We start from the raw sequence: 17,409 nt of genomic DNA, 5'->3' as shown, positions 1-17,409 counted from the left end.
CAGAAATTAACTTTACATTCAAGATTTTGAGTAGGATATTATTTTATTGAAGCTTGATATTTTGTATTTGTACTTCGTCCCTTTTTTAGATGATCTGTTTTGATTTTTTACGTTATTTATATATGTAATTTTGACTATTTTTTGTGACTTGTACTTAAATAAAAATATAGTCATGTTTGATCTCGTTCGATTCATCTCAATATATAGTTTTCAAATATCAAATTTTTGTAATTTTTGCTTATTGGTAATTAAAGATATAAAGGTTCAAAATAATTAAAGATATAAAAGTTCAAAATAATGCATTGACAAGTGTGCCCAGAGGAAACGGGTCAACTGAAAAAAAAAAACAGAGGAAGTAATTGCGAAAGTTATTTCCTACGGCTAATGACCATGATTTCAATGAAAATCTAAACCCATTAGCAAAGTACTCCCTTCGTTCTCTTTTATTCTTCCTGTTTTGACTTGCGCATTTGTCAATGCACTTCTTTCCGAGAAATATCACTCACTACATCTTAGTAAATTATAATTATTGAATATTTATAAAGTACTCATTAGACGGATCAGATAAGATCACATGTGGTTATATTTTTTCTTATATATTAAAAAAAAATTAGAAGATTCTCACTAATTATGAATAGTATCAAAATTCGAAATTCGAGTACTATAAAGAACAAAAGGAGTAGTTTTATAAGAGCTTATATTCTAACATTAATTGGGTTATACTCGAGCCATACTCAATTTTTCCAATTGATGTTAAAATGAATTTTTTGGTTCATTATAAAACTCTAATTTTCAACGCAACTATTCATATAATAAGTGTCCCCTTTGTATTTTTGTTATATTTCCTATTAAATGTGCGCGTTTGTCAATGTATTTATTGAACCTCAAGTATCTTTCATTACATATTAGTAAAAATTATAATGATTGAATATTGAATAATGTTCAATAAATCTTCTACTTAGCATACCAGTACAAACATTTTGACTTTTATATTACATGCACCCCACTTTATTTTTACCACCTTCGTCCCATATTAATTGCTATACATCCTTCTATAAAAGACTTTTACAAGGTTCATAAAGCACCCCATTCATTTCACCTTAAAACAAGTTCAATTCAATAAATTATGTTTAATTTAGTAAAGTTTAATTCAGTAAAATTATGTTCAATTTTGTAAAGTTCAGTTCAACAAAAATCAACACTTTAGTTAAAAATAGTAAAGTTTGACGAAAATCATTTTAGTTATGTGAAAATTTGTAAAGTATATAAGAGAAATAATAGAGAGTTTTGCAAATTAAGTTCATTTTCGCAAAGATAAGTTTAGTTTAGTAAAATATTGTCATGCTCAACATGAATAAGTCTAGTTCAGTTAAAATAAGTTTAATTCATATAAAATAGGTAAAAATAAGGTCAAGTGAACAAGGACAAAGTGATACATGAGTTTTAGTATATTATAGCGAAGCTTAATTTGATAGAAGATAGTGGCTATAATTATATTATAGATAAATTAAGTGAGTCCTTTAATTGGTGGGAGGAAGTGTAGGAATTAAAATTGGTAGAACAATTCTAATGAACTTATCTGAAAGTCGTGGCGTGAATTAACACTGTCCTAAAGTTGAATTTACCATGTTACGTACACATGAACTCTTGGCAACCAATTGCTCCTCAGTTGTAGTGCAGAGTCATAGTTTGATCGAGAAGAGCTTGAACAATTCCTAGAAGAGGAGAGAATAATGAGATGTGTTTAAGACTTTTGAGGAAAGTAGAATTTTTTGTGTCTGAACAAAACACCAAGTTGCCCCTTATAAAGAGGCTTGCAGAAGACAAAAAGGCCAACCAAAATTTAGGGAGAAATTAAAAGAAAAACGGACGAGTTAATCAAGGCAAGAATGACTAACAACACAATATCAGCGAGAATAACGGTAATGAAATCAGCGAAAATCTGAAAATGTTGATTTCGGGAGAAAAATATGGAGTTGATATTAAAATATACCACAATTGCGCTGCGCTGTGCCACACGCCCTTGCCCGGCCTTGTGCACGATTTGTTCATTCTAGGACTGTGCAAAGATCAGGGTCGGACTGGAATCTAAACTAGACCGGAACGAAAATTCTGGTCCGATACTCAATCGAGAGAAAATCTCGATTTCGGGTTTTCGGTCCGATCCAGTCCAAACACGGAAAATTTCGGTCCGGATCGATGGATCGAAATTTCTGATTTTTTTTTGTAAAAAAAAGTTTTTATATAAAAATGTTTAAAAGTAGAAAGTTAGAAAGTTTAAAACATACTATTTATTACCTTTAGGCATATTGTTATTAAAAATTATTAATTATTAATTTTTAATTTATCTAATATATAATTATGCTTAAATCAAATAAAAAAAGTTTTTTTTACAAAAATATAGATTCCGGTGCAACAGGTCCAAAACCGGACTGGACCGAAAAAATTATGATCCAAGTCCAAAAAAATTTCAGATTCCGGTCCAGCCGATTCCGGTCCGGTGCGGCATGGACCGATGAACACCCTAGGTTACTTCCCGCTCAACCTTTAACAATGTATAATTATATAAACTCTATATAAAAGAAGGTATGGTACCTCTAAACTATAGATGTGTGACAAATACCTTTTTGTTCTTTTGAACAACTTTTGGAGAGAGAAATACTATCACTACACTACTAATTCCAACATTCCCCACATGATTCAAAAGGTAAAAGAAGGAAAAGTAAACTTAAAATGAACTATGGGCACGTATTTGCAGTTTTTTAAGCATTAGGTAGATTTCTTATATATTAAGAGAGTTTTGCTCATCCTTACACACATAATAATAAACAAATACGTATTACATCACTTTTTATTTATAGGAATGGTAGTAGTTACACAACTTGAGCTATTTTGTGACTTTGTTTGACCCTTTGAACTTAGAAAATCCTGAAAAGGATATCCACCAGAATTTACTCCACAATAGGCTTCAAACTCATTGCTTATGGTGACTCCAACACCATTTTTCTACAAAGGCATGTGATGAGAGGATCAACAATATTCCTCTCTGACTTTATATAGTTGAGTGACATAACATCATTTCTGATTAGATTTCTCAAAGTAGTAGGCCTTAAGCGAATATGCCTTCTCTTTTCATCATAGGCTTGATTATTTGCTATCCCGATTGTTGCATCTGAGTCACAACGCATGAAAATTGTTGAAGCTAGCTTCCCCCACAATGGAATATCAGCAAGCAAACTCCTTAGCCACTGAGCTTCATGTCATGCCAATTCTAAACCAATAAACTCAAATTTCGCGGTAGATTTGGTAATATATGTTTGTTTCGATTATTTAATTTCCAAGTTATAGCACCACCAGTAAGAGTAAAAATAAAACCACTACTAGAATTATTCTCATAGTTATCTGACACCCAATTGGTATGACAAAAATCCTACATGAACACAAGGTGATCTTAGATAATGCGAACTCTATTTGATAGTGTCTTTGAAATAATTAAACGATCTAATCAAATCATTCAAATGCTCATGATTAGGACTTTGAGTAAACATGCTTAATGTACTAACGACATATGCTATATCAGGTCGAGTGTAATTCATAAAAAACGTGACACTTTCAATTATCTTGGCATATTGTTCTTGTGACACACTGCCACCCTTATTCTATTTCAAATAATAAATATTAGAATCATATTGGGTTTTCACAAGAATACAATTAGATTGATTAAACTTCTTTAAAATTTTCTCAATATAATGAGATTTGTTTAAAGACATCCCATATGCAGTTCTATTAATCTTTATACCAAGAATAACATCTGCCTCACCCAAATTATTCATTTCAAAATTAGAATTTAGGAAGGCCTTAGTTACATTCACTATATCTATACTATTCCCAAAAATTAACATATCATCCATATGTAGACATATGAAAACACAACCAAGTTCATCAGATTTGGAATAAACACAAGCATCATGATCTACCATACAATCATTAGGAGCAATGGTTTGGTGAAATTTACCATACTATTGTTTTGGTGCTTATTTTAAACCATACAAGGATCTAACAAGTTCACATATATTGTATTCCTATTCAGGATCTACACATCCTTCAGGTTTTCATGTAAATCTCTTCATTTAGTTCACCATTCAAAAGAACAGTTTTTACATCCATTTGATGCGCAATCAGATCATGAATAGATGCAAGAGCAATTAAAGTTCTTAGGGTGGCAATCGGAAATATCCTAAAAACTTAACTATGCTTAATCAATTAATTACAACTATCACTAATTGACTAAAATGTAAACTTTTAAAGGACTAAATCAATGCTATAAATTACCATAAGACAACTTATATTATTAGTTAATGTAAGACGGTAATTATTTTTGGTTTAAGATAACATAAAGGATTAAGGTTAGATTTAATTTATTGTCTATCCCGTAGGCAAAAATTTTAAACACTCATTAGCTACTACAAGTACACGTGCAAGGTGAGGTTGAAGGAATGAGAAAGTTTCTAATTTTATTTAAATAAAAGGAAAGGGAAATATTTTTTCTTCAAAGTCTGACTGATGACTTCTTGCATTTTTCTTCTTCATTCTCCTGCCAACAAGCCCAACATGCCCAACTTTACCAGAATTTTGTTTCCCCCATCATGGCAGAACAACTCACACCTTCATTTAAGTCAATATTTCAATAGACATGGTTCCCAAACCTCTAACTTCATCAGAAATCCATGGTCCCAATGCACGATTTTACCGAAAACCTTGAAAGAAAGCTCATAATTTTGAGCTCGAACCATGACTACAAATAGCCACGTCCTTTGCTCAAGCACACTAACAACTCTTGATTTCTCCAGCCCTTCCTTCCCTAAAGCTCACTGGAAACAACCAATAGAGAAGGCCGTAAAATCTCCTTCTCATCTCTCTCCTCTATTTTTCGGGTTGCGAAGCCCAGCCGCCACCGCATCATCGTCGTGCTGCACCTCGCTGCCATCATCCGCCGCGACCCTTTGTCGCCTTCAATTGCCTCGCCGCAGCACCACACCGGTAACCTACCGTCACAACACTGCTCTGCTTCCTATCTCTCTCTCTCCTCTTCGCTCATGCATTGTCCCTAGACCTGGGAATGGATCGGGCATGTTCACGGGCTCGACCCGTGGGCTTGGGGAAATGACGGGTCGGGCCTAAAATTTCCATATTTTGTCCACTGCCCAGCCCAAGCCCATGGGCCCACGAGCCGGGCTCGTGCCTCATACGGGCCTGGCTCATGTGTTTATGTTGTGTTTTTGGATATTTGAAAGTTTTAGGCTAAAAATAAAAGGAAAGGGGCATTCGGCCCACGGGCCATCTCGGTGGACTCGTGTCGGTGCGGGCCTGAAATAAAATTTCTTGATCGTCACAGGCTCACGGCCCACGCAGGGGAGAACGGGCCAACCAAGCCTCGAGCGGGCACATGTCGGGCCGGGCCCAAACCGGGCCGACCCGAGTGCTGGCCTGGCCCATGCCCACCTCTAATTTGTCCCCTTCGTTATCTCATCTGCTTTGTTCGACAACGATCGCGCCGGTGCTCCACCACTCGAACCGCCGGCCTCGTCGCCTGTCCTTTGTCGTGTCGCATGTTAGAATAAAATTATAGGGCAACATATGTTACTAATTAAAATGTGAATCATGATATTAATATGCCTATGAAAGTGGTCCATGAATAATTTAACTTGGCTTAAAGTTGTAATTGTCATGAAAAATTATCGTGTAGATACTGCAGCAATATCACTAATTCGGTGACGGGTCAAATTAGAAATATTGCATTTCAAGTGATTTGAATAGATTGCGGTTATGGCCCCAGTCTGTATTTTTGTAAGGATGCTCATAAGGTTTATTATGTTATAATGGGTGATTAAGGGAGAGTAATTGAGAGTTAACTCTTCACCTTCAGTTGTTATAATTTTTGGGTCTTTATATCCCATCTATGAAGACTGAAGACAACATCACCAGAAAACATAAAATATTACAATGGAAAGTCATAATAGAGCATTTGGAATTAGGAGGGACGTAATTGAAGAAATTATCTCATGACTGCCACGGAAACTCAATGTAAGTTTTCCAATCAATTTAAATTTTTACCTTTCATGGATTTACATGGTTATATGTATTTTATGATTAATAATGTCCTTCAGTTGGTATCAGAGCGACCATGTTAGATTCATGAATTATGCTAGAGTTTTAATGGCGAAAAACGTGATTTTGTTTTTCGCATAATTTTTTGTTGCAATTCCCTATTTTTGGAGCCATTAGTTTGTCTATTGTTGTTCAATTATGTTAATTATCGTTTCCCATTTTTTTGGATGTGAGATGTTTATTTTTGAGCATCTGTTTCAGATGTATGATTTTCATATTTCTTAAATATAAATGACATGTGGTTGGAAATTCGATTTGGTATACGGGGTAAATATATCCTTATTGTTGTGTGTGTAATCCCGCATCTGGTATCTTTGGTTTAAGATACTGCAATGTAAGTTGAAGTTTTTTCGTGGGCCCCACCTCAATTTTGACTCGTTTATTTCTCCTTTCTCCCCTCTTTTTGGTACCAAGTACAATAAGTTTTTATTTCTTTCCTAGTTTAGTGCTTCGTGGGCCCCATTTGTTGTTTATTTGTTATTAATTTTCTCTTTCAAATTTTCTTGAAAGTGTCGTTGTTGTACATTAGTGTTGCTTCGAATTTCAATACTTCATGTTAGCTTTCTAGACTAAAGCTATGTTTTTCTTTAGGATGGGTGTAGTTTAGCTTTAACAAATTATTGCTGCAAAGCTCTACAATGTGCTGTAACATATTATTTGTTGTAGAGATTTAATATATATCATAGAGATATTGAAATTAGATAATAGAAGTCAAATATATTCCGATTGAGTTAACTAAAACAAAATATCACCAAAGTGATCCATATTGTGTAAATTGCTCATGAGAAAATGTTAGATGCTATGTGTATGTATGTTTATGCAAGTATATTTGTCGGCCTAAAGGAAGGTGAATATTTTGCTAGATTATGTATAGAGTTGTGATGATAAACATGTAACAATTATAGGGCTATATTTGTGGGTAATAAACCAACCCAAAGGCGGGTTTATTTTCTTACAACTAGAGCGCCACTAGCAGTTAATATTGTTGTCCAAAGACTTAATGTTAATAGTGCATTTGGTATCTTTTGATGGGTTATTCTATTATTTAAATTTTAATAAGATTGAATTTTAGTTTATAGTGAGCATATATATATTTATGTAATTATATTTGTTTTCTTGTTCTCTTTATTTACAACTAATTTTACTACCTTATCTGCTAATCTGAATTCAATTTTACTCCTTAATGGCACTAACTTTAAGGAATGGAAGGAAAATGTTCAGATAATTTTGAGCTGTATGGATCTAGACCATGCTTTAAGAGTAGATTCCCCTTCTTTTACGGACACTAGTTCTCTTGATGATAAAAAATATTATGATAAGTAGGATTGCTCGAATCGCATAAGTCTTATGATCATAAAGCGTGGCATAACATTTTGGGGTGCAGTATTTGTTGATGTTACTAGTGTCAAGGATTTCTTTGCCGAAATTGAAAAGCGCTTTGCAAAAAGTGATAAGGCGGAAATAAGCATGCTATTGAGCAGCTTGACTTCCAAAGAGTATAAAGGTAAAGGAAACATAAGGGAGTACATCATGGAAATGTCTCATATTGTTTCAAGGCTCAAGAAAATAAAGATCGAGATATCAGAAGATATTTTCGTGCATTTGTTCTTGAACTCTCTCCCAAACAAAAGTTTAGAATCATTTAAGGTCAGTTACAATAACCAAAAGGAGAAGTGGTCTCTTAACGAGCTCATTTCGTTTTTTATTCAAGAGGAAGAGTGGTTGAAACAAAACAAGACTGGAAGTGCTTAGTTGGTAAGCACCTCTAAAGAAATGGGGGAAAAAGAGGAAAAATGGTGCTTATAAGAATGAACGCCAAAGGCCTAAAACAAAAGAAACATAAGGAAGGGGAGACCACTTGTTTTTTCAATAAAAAGCATGGGCATATGAAGAAGGATTATACCAAATACCAAGCCTAGAAGGTTTAAAAGGGGATGATTCTTACTTTAGGTTGTTATGAGAACAATTTAGCTTCAGTACCTGAAAACACATGGTGGTTAGATTCCGTGCAACTAGTAACATTAGTGTTTCAATGCAAGGTTGTCTGAGCCACCGCAAGCCAAGTGATGTTGAGTTATACATCTATGTGGGAGACGACAAGTCGGTGTTGGTTGAAGTATTGGCATTTTTAGATTGTTATTGTCTTCTGGTTTCTATTTGGATTTAAAAGACACTTTTATTGTATCGTCTTTTAGGCGGAATTTGATTTCTGTTTTCTTTTTGGACAAGTTAGTTTTTATTGTTCTGGTGGAAACTATCAAGTTACTTTGTCTTTGAATTCTAATTTCGTAGGAACTGGTTCATTTATGGTTTATGACAATCTTTCTATGATTGATATGATAGTCTCTTATAACAATAATTTGAATGTTGAATCCCGAGGTACTGAGCGGAAAATTGATAATGCACAATCCGGAGCATTATGGCACAAGCAATTAGGACACATCTCTAAAAATAGAGTTGAACGACTTTTGTCTGATGGGATACTTGATTCCATTGATTTTGCAGATTTACTTGTTTGTGTTAAGTGCATCAAAGGAAAACAAACCAAACATAAGAGATTGGGTGCATATAGAGCTACAAATGTCTTAGAACTCATACACACTGATATATGTGGGCCATTTCCTACTCCTTCATGGAACGGTCAACAATATTTTGTGTCATTCATAAACGATTACTCTAGATATGCATATTTATTTCTTATACATGAAAAATCTCAAGTCTTGGACGTGTTCAAATCATATAAGGCTGAAGTTATAAATCAACTCAAGAAACGCATTAAGAAAGTCAAATCCGAATGTGGTGCTGAATATTACGATAGGTATGACGATTTAGGTGAACATCATCCATGACCTTTTGACAAATACTAGAGGAATGTGGGATTGTTCCTCAATACACTATGCCAGGTTCACCTATAATCAATGGTGTAGCTGAAAGGTGAAACAGGACCCTTAAAGATATGATAAGAAGTATGATTTGTCATTCTATCTTACCTGAATCACTCTGGGGTGAGGCATTAGAGATTGTAGCTTACATTCTTAATTGAGTACCAACTAAAGCAGCTGCTAAAACACCTTATAAGCTTTGGACAAGAAGAAAACCTAGTCTATAGCACTTTCGTGTATGGGGTTGTCCAGTTGAAGCGCGGCCTTATAGGCCACATAAAAATAAATTGGACCCCTAGGACTACAAGCAGCTATTGGTTATTCAGAATGATCTAGGGGATTTAATTTTTTTTGATCCAAAAGGAAAATACAATTTTCGAGACGGGAACTGTGACATTTTTTAGGATGTCGAGTTCGGGGGGAGAAATAAGGTTAGAGACATTGTCATTGAGGAAGAATCTTTATCAATTTCGGAACCGTTTCATACAGATCTTACTTATGAAGCTATCGAAGAACCTCAACAAGACAATGTTACAAATTCTCCTGACCAAATTGAAGTTGTTGCTCATAATGAGCAAACTCACCATCCTCAAGAGCAGGTAGAGCAAGAACAAGTGCCTTTACGACAATCCACTAGAGAAAGGAGAAGTGCAATTTCAGAATGATTACAAGTGCCTTTAGGAACATGATGAAGATAATGGTTTCCTGGAAGATGATCCTATCAACTTCCGCAAAGACATGGAAAGTTCCAATTCAGAAAAGTGGATCATAGCAATGAATGAAGAGTATAAGTCTATACAAGATAACCAAAAGGTGCAAAATCTATTGGTTGTAAATGGATTTTTAAAACCAAAAGGGATTCTAAAGGTAATGGGAAGAGGTATAAGGCCCGTCTTGTAGCTAAAGATTATACTCAAAGGAAGAGACTAACTATAAAGAGACCTTTTCTCTAGTGTCATCAAAGGACTTCTTTAGGAAAATAATGGCTCTTGTTGCGCAATTCGATTTAGAGCTTCATCAGATGGATGTGAAAACAACTTTTCTCAATGTTGACATTAATGAAACAGTCTACATGGTGCAACCAAAAAAATTTGTATCAAGAGATCCAAAGAAAATGGTTTGTAAATCGAGTCAATCCATCTATGGCTTAAAATAGGCATCTCGACAATGGTACCACAAGTTTCATAAACTTATTCTCTCATTTTCTTTTGAGATAAATGATGTAGATGATTGTATGTATCATAAGTTCGGTGGGAGCAAGATGACTTTCTTGGTCTTGTATTTGGATGATCTTTTGCTTGCCACAAATGATATAGGTATGCTTCATGAAACCAAGAGATTTTTATCAAAACACTTTGAAATGAATGATCTTGGTGAGGCCTCTTTTGTGTTAGGAATTGAGATACTTTGTGAGAGATCACAAGGTATTCTAAGGTTATCAAAAAAGAACTATATCGATAAAATTTTAAAAAGATTTAGCATGCAAGATTGTAGACTAGGAGATACCCCTATCTCGAAGGGAGACAAATTTAGTCTCAACCAATGCCCTAAAACTAATCTGGAAATTCAAGAGATGCAAAAAATTCCATATGCATCAGTTGTAGGGAGTCTAATGTATGCCCAAGTTTGTACGCGTCTAGATATAACATACATTGTTGGAGTTTTGGATAGATATCTTGGCAATACAAGAATGGATCATTGGAAAGTAGTCAAAAGGGTTATGAGATACTTGAAGAGAACAAGAGACTATATGCTCACTTATTAAGAGATCATATCATTTGGAGATCATTGGATACTCCAACTCTGATTTTGCGGGATGTGAGGACTCTACTAGATCTACTTATGGATATGTTTATCTACTAGCAGGTAGTGCCATATCTTGGAGAAGTGTTAAGCAAGGTATAATAGCCACTTCTACCATGGAGGTAGAATTGATAGCATGTTTTGAGGCATCAAATCACGGAATATGGCTATGTAATTTTGTCACAGGGCTGCGAATTGTAAACGAGGTCGAGAAGCCAATCAAGTTATTTTGTGACAATAAGTCTGCAATGCTTTATTCCAATAATAAAAAAAAAGCTCGACTAAATCAAAGAACATCAAGGTTAAGTATCGAGCTGTTGAAGAAAGAGTTTAGAATAAAGAGATTTCTATAGAACATATAGGGACAAAGTCCATGTTAGCAAATCCTTTGACCAAAGGTTTTTCATGAGCACACTGCTCACTTTGGAGTCTTAGAGTTTGAGGAGTCTTAAACTTAGTGCGACTTTGTCAAACGATTTATATGTTAAACAATATGCATATGGTTATTTTGTACTTATCTAATCAGAAATAAAGTTGAGTATTCAGTTTTTATATGTATTCTGAACAATTATGTTAGCTATGGTAAATTAAAGTACCAAAGGGCCAGTTGAAAATCGACATGTACAGACCACCTTCGTGTGATTTTCATGCTACACATTTCGTGATTGATCTATGTCATTCGGTTGCATTTGTATCAGTGATTGTTGGTGATAAAGTTCTTATTGAAATAACCAAGCTGCAATTGTCCTATATTGATGTGGCTAATGGACGAGATTGATACGGTTATGCAAAGTTTATGATGATTAAATTTTTGAGCTCATAAGGAACAACACATTTTATTAGGATGCATATATGGCTCAGTGGTAGATTGTTAGAATAAATTTATTGGGCCACATATCTCTATTCTATATGGGAGGAGGGGTAGGATACTTAAATATTAGAAAATTTTACCTTCACTACATTAAAAAAAATTACAACAAACCCTCTAAGAAACACAAAATTGAAAATAGATATATTACCTAACTAATTTATTCAAAAAGCAAAAAAAAAAAAAAAATACACCTACATCAACGTGGGAAAACAATTCCTAATTACATGGTTACACACTAACTACACAACAACAGTTTCCTACTTCTACATTTCCACTCCTTTCCCTTTCAATCATCCCAACTTCTCCATTTCCACCCCTTTCCCTTTCAATCATCCCAACTTCTCCCATCCAATAATCTGAAAAATACACCAAAATAGTTGCATCACAAAGTATGGAATATAGATCATTAATCAGGTAATTTCATAGCATAACAGATTGATTTGGTTGAGAGCATTAGTCATTTTTTGTGTGTGAAAGGTATGTAGGGTATTGTTCACAAGCCAAAGGACGTAAGAAATTAAAGACTACACATCATTGAATTACAAGGTATTTCTTAATTCTTTCATAAAACACAAAAATAGTTCACAACACACAAATCATATGAATTGATAGCGGTTTTTGTGCGACTTTTATTCAAATGAATCACTCATTGTAATCATGCATAATTCCTCAAGCAAATAGCAGGGAAAACAAGGCTAAGGCAAGCACTATTAATTTGTTATTGAGAAGACATCAAGCAAACTAACTAAGAAGAAGAATAGAACAAACAAGGTTTGGTATGCAATTGTATGTGATAAGAAATCTGTAACTTCTTATTGGCTTCATGTGCTTCAAAATTCATTTATTAAAATTAAACCTCCTCGAATTCAAAATTTATTTCTAATCGAATGATATTTTTCTTGAAGGATACCCACGTAAATTGGACGCAAACCCACTTTTTAAAAAGAAACAACATTTAAGAATTCTGAATCAACCTTCTCAATGCATGAAAATTCGAAAAACCAAATCTTATCAATGAAATGAAAAATAATTTTTAAAAACTGACCTTTTCACCATTTAAGAATTTTGAATAATTTAACAAAAAAAAAAACAATTTTTTCAGGTATAATAATTCCAAAATACTTAAATCTCCAACAAATAGAACACTCAAATTTTATAGCATGCAAAATTTGCTACACTGATCTCAAGAATTTTCTTTCTCCGCCTTCAATCCGCTAAGAGCTTTAATTGACCCAAAATTCTTCCTCTATCTCTAATTATTCCCATTTACAGAGAGAGAAATTATCAAAAGTAGATAAAGATGACATAAGGAGCGATAGGAGGAAGAGACAGAGTGGGCGGGAGCGTTGGGTTGTTATCGTGCGTTCGGTAGGGAGACACGAGGTAGGCTCGGTGGTGGTCCGATAGTGGGCTTGCATTTTGATGGAGGTGCAGTGTGTGTCGAGCGATGATGATGGTTGCGCAGATTGATGGCGAAGAAGATGGCAGGGGTTGGGGTTGGGGTTGGGGTTGGGGTGGGGGTGCGTTAGTGCGTTAGTGGATAGGAAAATGTACTAAATTAGAGCGAGAGAGTTTGAGTAGTTGTGACTGTGAGTACTCTATTTCTTTGAAACAAAGCTGTGAGCCTGTGAGTACTTAATGGCTAATAATATCTTATCCTAGAATAATATAAGAGAGCTATGTTGTGATTTTGTTTTCTACTATAAAATAAGAGTTATGTTATGATTTTGTTTCTAGAGTAGAGTATAAACTGTATAATGATGTAATTGAACTTATAAAATAAGAGAGCTATGTATGAGGGTATCACAAGTAAGACTTATATATGTAAGGCTTATAATTTATCCAAGACTTATATCACGCCCAAATAAATAAATGATTATTTTGCCTCGTACCACGAAACTGGTTTGGACCCTTACCTTTTGGTCCTTTACCTGCATTCTAATATTCAACAAGATTAGCAGCAAAGGAAGAATGGTTAATAGATTTCCCTTTGGCTTGGCTTCGGTTATGTTCCTCAATATTGATATGGGAGACAAGCTCTTGAAGGATAAATTCTCTTTGTTTGTGTTTCATGGAATGGGCATAGGTTTTTAAAGACGGGGGTATTTTCTCAATAAGACAATTAGCTTGAAAATTTCACAAATTTTCTACCCCTCGGCAAGAATATCAGCATATAAATGCTCATAATCATGAACTTGGTCAAGGACAGGTTTAACATTAGTCATATAAATTTCAACCAATGACTACCACCATACTTCTTGTCCTAAAATCATTAGTACCATATTTGTAAAGCATCCCAAATATCCTTAGCATCTTCCGACTTACTATAAATCATATACATTGCTGTTGTCATATAATGCAACAACATCCCACAAGAAGTCTTATTATCCTTAGCAAAATCCCTAACATAACTCTTTGGTGCAACGTCAGAAATAGACAATAATCAACACTGTCAACACTAGGCCAATTTTTTCCAAAAAGAACTCCATCTTATCAAACTCCATCTTATAATTTTACCATCAAATTGGGATTGGCAGAAATAGGCACAACGGTAGGAATAATATTTTCACCAGCCATAATAGTTTTCCACAAATGTACGAAATAAAAACGAAAATTCAACTTTAGAATGTAGGAACTAAAACTGGTGAATAATTCTAATGAACTTATCTGAAAGTGGTGGTGTGAATTAACACTACCCTGAAGAAGAAAAAAAACGACAGCCAAAAATTGAGGGAGCAATTAAAGGAAAAATGAACTTAATATAATATTAAGGGAAAATTCCTCAAGTACCCCTGAGGTTTGGCGTAATTCCCAAATTACCCCTCACATTTGGAGAATTCCTCAGGTACCCCTGAGGTTTGTGTTTGTGCTCAAAATACCCTTACTCATGACGGAATCCTAACTCCATAACTTTATCTCTCTTTCTCTTCAGTTTTCTCTCTTTCCTCCCACCATCCTCCGTTGATGAACCTTCAAACCTCCAAGTGTTCTCTCTCCTCCCACCTCCGTGTCTTTCTCCCTCCTCCCAATCTTCATCTTCCTTCGTCCATCGATTCTTCACCCACTGATTTGTTGATGATTCGATGTACTCTACAAACCACCAACACACGACCAACACCAGAGGTGGCAGCACCACCAACGAATCAGCAGGGAAAAGGGAGGACAGAATGCAGCAGCAGCACTGGTGGTAGACGTAGCAACACCGACGTCAGATACACGCAAACAAAGGAAGGAGAATTCGAGTAGTAGGCGCATCTCTGGCGGTGGCTGCAGCAGCTGCGAGAGAAGAGGATAGAACAACGACACCAAGGGAGCAACGGCGAGGAAGAGGAAGAATCTCCGGCGAGCTCAGTGGTTAGTGAAAATGGAAGGAGATAGAGGAGAAAAGAGTTGTGAGGGAAGATGATTTTCAAATTATTTTAACAAACTAAATCTGATTTTATTTTGTCAATTTAAAAAACTACTCGAAAATTCAAGAAAAATAATAATGGAGGATGGTGGGAGGAGAGATATAAAATTCTGAGGTCTAGAATATCACAAATGGATGATGGTCGGAGGAGAGAGAAAGCTTGGAGGTTCATTAATGGAGGATGGTGAGAGGAAAGAGAGAAAACTGAAGAGAAAGAGAGAAAAATTTAACGACGTTTGGGTTCCGTCAAAAGTAAGGGTATTTTGAGCACAAACACAAACCTCTGGGGTATATTAGGAATTCCCCAAATGTGACCTAATTTGGAAATTACGCAAAACCTCAGGAGTATATGAGGAATCTAATATTAAAGTATACCACAACCGGCAATTCGCCACATACCCTCGCTCGCCCAACCGACACGCGTGTGAATGGTGACTAGTTTCTTCACACTCAACTTTCAACAAGTGTATAAAGAAGGAAATTGTATATAAAGAGGGTAGGGTTCTTACTCTACCTTCCATAAACACATGTTGAGTCATGTAGTATTTTGATGATTGTAAACAAATGATGATTATCTAACTAACATGTGTGTTTGAGATGTGCATATTACATTAACATGAAACAAGTCATCAAAGGTTGAATATATCACACCATGAAGGTAATCCAACAAGTGAAGTTCCTAAAAGAGTTCTTATAAGGAACACAAATAGAGCGGTTCCTAGGTACATCCTATGAGGAACATTGAATATGAAGTTCTGGAGCAGTTCCTGAGTGGGAGCAGCAAAATAGCGTTTCAGAGTTGAAACAAGAAGTTCCTAAGCAGGAACTATGAGTGCGAAGTTTCTTAAAGGAACTAGCACACTGAAGTTCCAAAGGTGGAGCTATCAACATGCGGTTCTTGAGTTGGAGCAGCATGGAGCATGAAGGCAGAAAATATGAGTTTATTTTCTAGGATTCATGTAAGTATATGGAAACATGAAAGGTAATGGAACAAGGTCTAAAGGAACTCGTAAGGTCAAAGGAACTCGTGGAACTTAGAGTCAAAAGTATTTAAGAGTCAATAAATCTGATGCATATTATTATCTTAATCTATAAGAATTTATTTAGAGTTTATTTCTTAATAAATCTCTACGTGGTTAAATATTTATAAATAATGTGCATTAGTTGTTTTAAGATAAGTTTTAGTTTTAAAATAAAAGATAAGTTTTAGTTTTAAAATAAAAGATAAGTTTTACTTTTAAAAGATAAGTTTTACTTTTAAAATAAAAGATAAGTTTTTAATAAAATCGGTTTCTTTGGAAATATGATTTTAATTAATTTAATTTTATCTTTTCAGTTTTTGGAAAATAAAAAGCTTAGATTTATAATACGTATAATGAGTATTGTTAAAGAAATTGTCTGTCTGTTCCTCTCTAAAGGAACAGACGTGGTAGTCTACTAATCTAAGTTAAAGGAACTAACTATTAAAGGAACTAGACTGGGGATAAAACATTACAACAGTTGATTTATGTCAGTTGAGTAAATTACGCCTAGATTCTAGGTAACCGTTTTATTTAAGTAAAAATCTGATTTTATGGAAAATCTTTTAAGGAAAAGATTTTATTTTTCAAAAGATAATAAAAATATTATTCGATTTTTACGGAAGAAATTTAAAGATAATATTTTATTAAAATGATTTAATTTCAGATTTAATAATTAATATGTTTTTAATTAAATCAGATTTTCAAGTAATGCTTAAAGTGGTTGCTAAAATTAAGGAGCAGTAACTAAAAACACTCCCACGTTTAACAGTGATCATGGAGATCATGGGATGTGTTAAGGAACGTGTTCCTTAAGGGAAGGAACATCATGGGATAATGGTTTAACCACTAACACATGATTCATCCCACGTTCATTGTAAAAGACTGCTATAAATATACAAGTTCAATTGAGTTTCAAATTGTCTGACTAGTGTCTTTCCATAGTGTTAGACTTATGTCATTCCATAAGTTTGGCTTAAGGAATAGCGTTACAAATAAATATATTTTCTATTCCTTGTTTGAGTCAGTTCCTTTGAGTTTCAAGTTCCTACGAGTGCCATGTTCCTTTACAGTTATTCAGTTTCTATATACTAGAGTTAAACCAAATTATCAAGCGTCTGTATTTGAGTTTGGGGTTAAAGGGTTTGAGTGAACTCTTGTAATGGGAACTTGGTAAAGGGTTTGAGTGAATTCTTGTATCAAGTTCGAGTTAGGCACTTGAGTAAGTTCTTATTGTGTATGCGTAGACTTAGGGTG

Source organism: Beta vulgaris, chromosome 7 (assembly GCF_026745355.1).
Source record: "Beta vulgaris subsp. vulgaris cultivar EL10 chromosome 7, EL10.2, whole genome shotgun sequence".
Lineage (NCBI taxonomy): Eukaryota > Viridiplantae > Streptophyta > Magnoliopsida > Caryophyllales > Amaranthaceae > Beta > Beta vulgaris.
The sequence above is the reverse complement of the archived record's forward strand: the minus strand, read 5'-3'. Positions refer to the sequence as shown.